Genomic DNA, 6000 nt, shown 5'->3' with positions numbered 1-6000 from the left:
ATGTCAGACCAGAGATACCTATACAATCTGGGTCCTCTGATGAGTATCACTCTTGAACTAGAGAAAACCACCAGACAGAACAAAAAGAAGACTTGCTTGTCTAAAGCTTGGCTCTGAGTGAAGCAAAAAACAAGACTGAGACAGGGAAGGAGACATATTGTGTCCTATGGGGGCATTATGGTGGTCTCCCTCAAGGGATAGAAGCAGAACCCAATTCTGCCTCCCTGGCAGTGCCTGGTGTCAGCACAGAACTTCTGGGGAGACAGCTTGTGGGACACCAAATGAGGCTCAGTCTTGGGCCCTGGGGCTCCCAGTCTTGGCAAAGATCCCTGCCCAAGCCTGACCCAGAAGCAGTAGGGTAACTTGCCTTCAAGAGATCACCTTGGCTCTGAGAAATGACATCAGTGTCAGCCAGAACGAACTGGAGATCTTGGCTCATCCTCCATTTGTAGGCAAGAACCTTCTGCATTCTTCTAGGGAAGGGGAGAACTCCTCTTACCAATCAAGAATGAGATGAAGTTTTCTGCCAGCCTGGTGTAAAGGTGTTTTAGAGTCTTGTTTAATTTCATTTCAATAACGTAAAGATATGTGTTGTTTCTTGCATATCTGAGTTTGTGGAATGAGATTCGTCCACACTACACAAGCAATATCTATACCTCAGGGGAATTTGAAGAAGGATTTTCTCCATTTAGGCCAGGGAAGATCACCTGAGGAATGATCAGTGTGCTTGTTCTTTGCAGAAATAGGGTGTGCTTGCCCCACAGAAGTGAAATTCTAGATCTTCTACGAGTTGGCTACAAGAGGGGCCAGCCGTTCCTTTGTCTATGGTATTGAGGGGATTGTAAAGCTGATGGGAGGGCAAGGAATAGGAAGGACATTCATAATATGATAAGGAGATCAAAGTACCAACTTGTTTGCAAATTGTAAGCTAGCAGAGAACAATACTTCCAAGCACCAGCCCACCCGGGGAGTAACTTTGTTTCACAAGAAGATCTAAGAGAGAGTCTAAATATACCATTTCATGTTTAGGAACAAAAGTAGAAGTCAAGTAGCTGGGTCTTGTTTCTTTAATGTTCAATTAATTTAAGACACTCGGAATATTTGATCCAGTGTCAATGGTTTTTGACTACCATTGTTAAGGAATCACCTGCAGAAGTAATTTTATCCCAAAACAATTCTGTTTTGGCAGGATCCATGGTTATATCTTTTTATTTTTGTCCTGACTCTTCCTGGGTGAGAGAGCTTTTAGTTATACTTGGTAGGGGAAATTAACTACCCAGAAGAAAACAGTTTATTTTCTTGGGAAAAGAAAGTTCTAGAAAACCAAAAAATTTTGAGGTTTTTTTGTTTGCTTTTTTTTTTTTTTTTTTTTTTTTTTGCAATATGCGGGCCTCTCACTGCTGTGGCGTCTCCCGTTGTGGAGCGCAGGTTCCAGACGCGCAGCCTCAGCGGCCATGGCTCACAGGCCCAACCGCTCCGCGGCATGTGGGATCTTCCCAGATCGGGGCACGAACCCGCGTCCCCTGCATCGGCAGGCGGACTCTCAACCGCTGCGCCACCAGGGAAGCCCTTGTTTGCTTTTTTCAAAAAGCATTTCTAAGCGGGGTTTTCACATTTCTACTATTACCGGCTTGTTTTTCTTGATGGAAAGACTATTAAGGGTTAAAAAGAAAAAAATGAAAGGGAAACATAGCAATTCAAAAGTGACTATGTTACCCATATATCTCTACTTCCAGCAGTTGAAGAGTGGAAGTGTTGGTAAATAAGCCCCAAATTCCACACATCTCCTTAACCAGTTGTCTGGTTTTGAACAGACAACTGAGATACAGTGAGAAGTTCTTATATTATCTTCAGTGCCAGTGATTAATACTAATTTACTTTGGGCATTTCAGTGGTGTCTTGTGGAGCCTGAATTGGACCAAGTGAGAGAGTAGCATGGACATATACACACTACCCAATGTAGGGTGGATAGCTAGTGGGAAGCAGCCGCATGGCACAGGGAGATCAGCTCGGTGCTTTGTGACCACCTAGAGGGGTGGGATAGGGAGGGTGTGAGGGAGGGAGACACAAGAGGGAAGGGATGTGGGAACATAGGTATATGTATAACTGATTCACTTTGTTGTAAAGCAGAAACTAACACACCATTGTAAAGCAATTATCCTCCAATAAAGAGGTTAAATAAATAAATAAATAAATAAATAAACGTTGAACAGGATTTTCCCACCAGGGGCACTGATGTACTTGAGACGAGTCGTCCTTGGCAGGCAGTATGAAGTCAGAAGAGTGTCTGCCTCTGGCCCACAGTTCCCATTAATAAACCTCCAAGAGCATCATGGCTCCAACCTTCGTGGTTTCCATCTCCCACCTAGACTAATAAATGGACCTCTTGGAAATGAACTATGAACACAATTTTAAATTTAAATATTGTGTCACCGAGATCGAACATGCTTTCAGTCACGCTATTAACTCAAGTGAAGGACATACTGAATTGAGGACGTACTGAATTGAAGATCTGGCTATGTTGGCAGAGGCCTTTAGCCTAATCAAGAAATTTATGGGCAGACAAATGTGTGAGGGAGCCAGACATCTTCTCTAAATCGAAACATCTCGAGTCATTTAGCAGCTGATCTACGGTGTCCCTGAGCTTCCTTGTGGTCAGTTAGAGGACCTTATCCATTTAGTGCAGCGTTATGACTTTAACAAAGGACTGGTTTTTTTTTCTTTCTTTCTTTCTTGGTTACCAGAACTAATAAAAACTTCATGGAGATTTAGAGACACCTAATGAAACCAGGAGTGTTGAATTCCATGCCTACCTGTTCTAGTTCTTCCTGGGAAATTCCACATGCCCAGCTTTGAAAAACAGAATGGAACCCAGTCAAGGAATTGGGTATATTGCTATGTAGCCTACCCACGTGGGGGAGACGTTGCACATTCAGTGTCTGCCACTGAACACAGAGCCTGTCACATGTTATCACTCACGGATGCGACAACTTTTCTGCCTTCTGCCTCTGAAGACATTCAGTGAGAGCTGGCAACTTGGTTGGTATTTCAGACAAAGAAATGAGGGCATGGATTGAAACCAGACAGGGCTTGAAGGCTTTAAGAATGGCAGCTTCATGTCAAAATTCCAACAAAAATATTTATCAGCTGCCCCCCTCCCTTTCTTTTAAGGCAGCAGGAGACTCTAGATCCAAAATTCTGTATAATCCCTCTCTACTAACAACAACAAACAGATCTTTGGCACTGTTTATACTATTCTTGGCAAGGCACAGAGCTCAGGTGACATCAAGTGTGACTATATGGATATATATATACAGTGAAGTCAGCTTATAATTAATTTCTGCAGATTTACAAATTTAACTGCATAGGAGTTAACATTTCTGAGAGACAGGAAGTACCACAAACAAATGGATAATGGCATATGACACACATGAGACAGAGTGCTTATTTCCTTAATATACAAAGAGCTCTTAAAAGTGAATAAAAAGATAAGTAACCCAATGGAATAATGGGCTTTCACATATGTTATAAATATTCTAATCTGGGGTGACATTTCCTCTTTAACCTTATTTCTGTGACTTTCCCAGGCTTGTATTTTAGGTGGTCAAATCTGTATGTCTTTCTTTCTTTCACTTTTCTGCTTAGAAAGGCATTCCTCATTCTGAAATACATCCGTTTGATTTTGGATTTGCGAGGGCATAAATTTCTGATCCGTCCATTTTCCTAAATAATTAGCTGGTTGTTCCAGCTTCATTTATGGCATGGTCCTTTCTTTCCCCACCAACGCATGGTGTCACCTTTATCATATATTAAATGCTTACGTGTGCTAAAAATAACAAGTCCTTTGGGTGGAGTGAGGTGGATGAATCGGAGGCGTTTGCAGAGGTGGTGTTTGCAAGATGTGGACATCCTTCCTTTCCCCTCTTCCCACCCCCCCCCCTTCCTTCCTTCCCAGAGATTGCAAACAGAGGGAAGGAAGCCAGGAAAACATTAAACAAGGTCTGTTGCTCTGGATAATGTCTTGGAAGAAAAAAAGCAGGCGGGGGTTTTATGGTTTAAAAACGCTTACCTGCTTCAAGATCCCTGCGAGAGGGACTGTAGCCGCCCCATACTGGGCTCTCTCTTGACACCAGGGGGCTCACTCTGAGCACCTACGGGACGACATGGCCCGTCCTCAGGACCACCCACAACATGGGTGCTGTCCTCCACCCCAACGTTAGAGATGAGGAATCAGACCCAGAGGCCTCAGGTCACTTCCCACCAAATCATTTGGAAGGACAACAGTCTAAAATGTGGCTAAACCAGCCAATCGACAGAGGTGCTGGGATTGTCACGTTCTTTAAAACGGTTCCTCTCAACAAAGATGTCAAGTGTCGCAAACTTTTGACCAGGAGGGTCCCTGCAGCTGGGACGCAGTGCTTTCTGGTGGAAATGGCCCTGGGTTAGAAAGTGATCTAGCCAGGTGACTTGTACGGTTCTGGGAACTGTGGACCACCATCGACTTCTAGGTACTCACTGAACTCCTGTTCCTTTCGCATCAACGCTTTTCCTTTCCAGGAAAGCGAAGAAAAAGGCTTTTCATCTCTAACTGGCTCAGGGCGGCACCGCAGAGACCTTTTAACCACAAGATCCTGTGGTAGCTCAGAGAATTCTGAATCTAAATCTTTGGAGACTAGTGACCTTTGAGTGCGTGTTTTCATAATTTATAATCAATTGTTGAGTTTGCAGACTTTCACTGAGTGACTCAATGGGCTGGTAAGGTGACAGGTGTCGTGAGCACGTGGTAAAGTGGGGAGGAGGCCCCCCGGTCAGGGCAGTGCGATGTGGTATGAGGCACAGGTCCCCAGCGCCTGGGTGGCGGGCCGCTGCTGGTCTGCAGTCTGTTAGGACCCGGGCTGCACAGCAGGAGGTGCGAGGCAGGCAAACAAGCGAAGCTGCATGTGCCACCCCCCATCGCTCGCACTACCACCTGAACCTCCTCCCCCCGCCCCCACCCCGCCTCCGTCCGTGGAAAAATCATCTTCCACGAAACCGGTCCCTGGTGCCAAAAAGGCTGGCGACTGCTGGTATAAGCTATGGTGGCAGATGCCTTGGGAACCTGCTTTTCTCTCTGAAACGGGGCTCTGTTTATGTAAATTCAGAAGCACCGGACACTAGGTTTGGATCAGGTGTCAGGAATCCTGGATTCCTGAGCCGGCTTTGTAACTGGTCTTCATAACCAGACCCTACTTCAGTGTTCTTATCTGGAAAATAGGAGTATCGACATAGCTGTGCGTTTCTCTAAGTGACTGCAAGCATCACATGTATGTGAACGTGTCTTGAAGTGTGTACGTTGCTCTGAAGATGCAAAGTTTTACTACCAAAAGCAAGAAATATTGTTAGTTGATTGTTTTTTGTGGTGGTTGTGTGTGTATGTGTTTTGTTGCTGTTTGACCATCTTGGCGCTAAGCAACTGGTTTGGCTGATCCAGGCTTGACTGTTGGCTCCAAGTCAGAAAGACACAATCTCTTGTTCTCGCCTCCCCACCGTCACTTCAAGCTCCCTGATGAGGAATGAGCTGCCTCATTTTTTTGTCAGTTCAAACCACATCCTGCCCATTTCCACTTTCCATAAGACAGCTCGTGACACTGGCGGTTTTAAGATGCGGCAGGCTTCTCTGTGAAGCGATAGCAGAAGACTTTTTAACAGAAGTGAAAATAATTCATCCAGTGGTTAACGTGTCAGGTCTAGGCATTGAGTTTACCCTCCACCCTTCAATTTGATCCAAACCCCTGATTCGGGGAATGAATGGCTACTCAGCCTTCTCTCACTGTCTTGACTCTTAACAGCTTTCTAGACAAAAACTAAGTGCAAGACAGGAAAGACAGAGGTGTCCCCGAGAGAGGGCTGTGTACTGTCCAGGCTGGGGCCCGAATCCAGCTGATGGCACAGACTTCAGTAGGTGGAAGGGACCTGGGCAATCTTCTAGTCACTGTACAGATGAGGAAACGTCTTCATTTT

Source organism: Kogia breviceps, chromosome 15, assembly GCF_026419965.1.
Source record: "Kogia breviceps isolate mKogBre1 chromosome 15, mKogBre1 haplotype 1, whole genome shotgun sequence".
NCBI lineage: Eukaryota > Metazoa > Chordata > Mammalia > Artiodactyla > Physeteridae > Kogia > Kogia breviceps.
The sequence above is the reverse complement of the archived record's forward strand: the minus strand, read 5'-3'. Positions refer to the sequence as shown.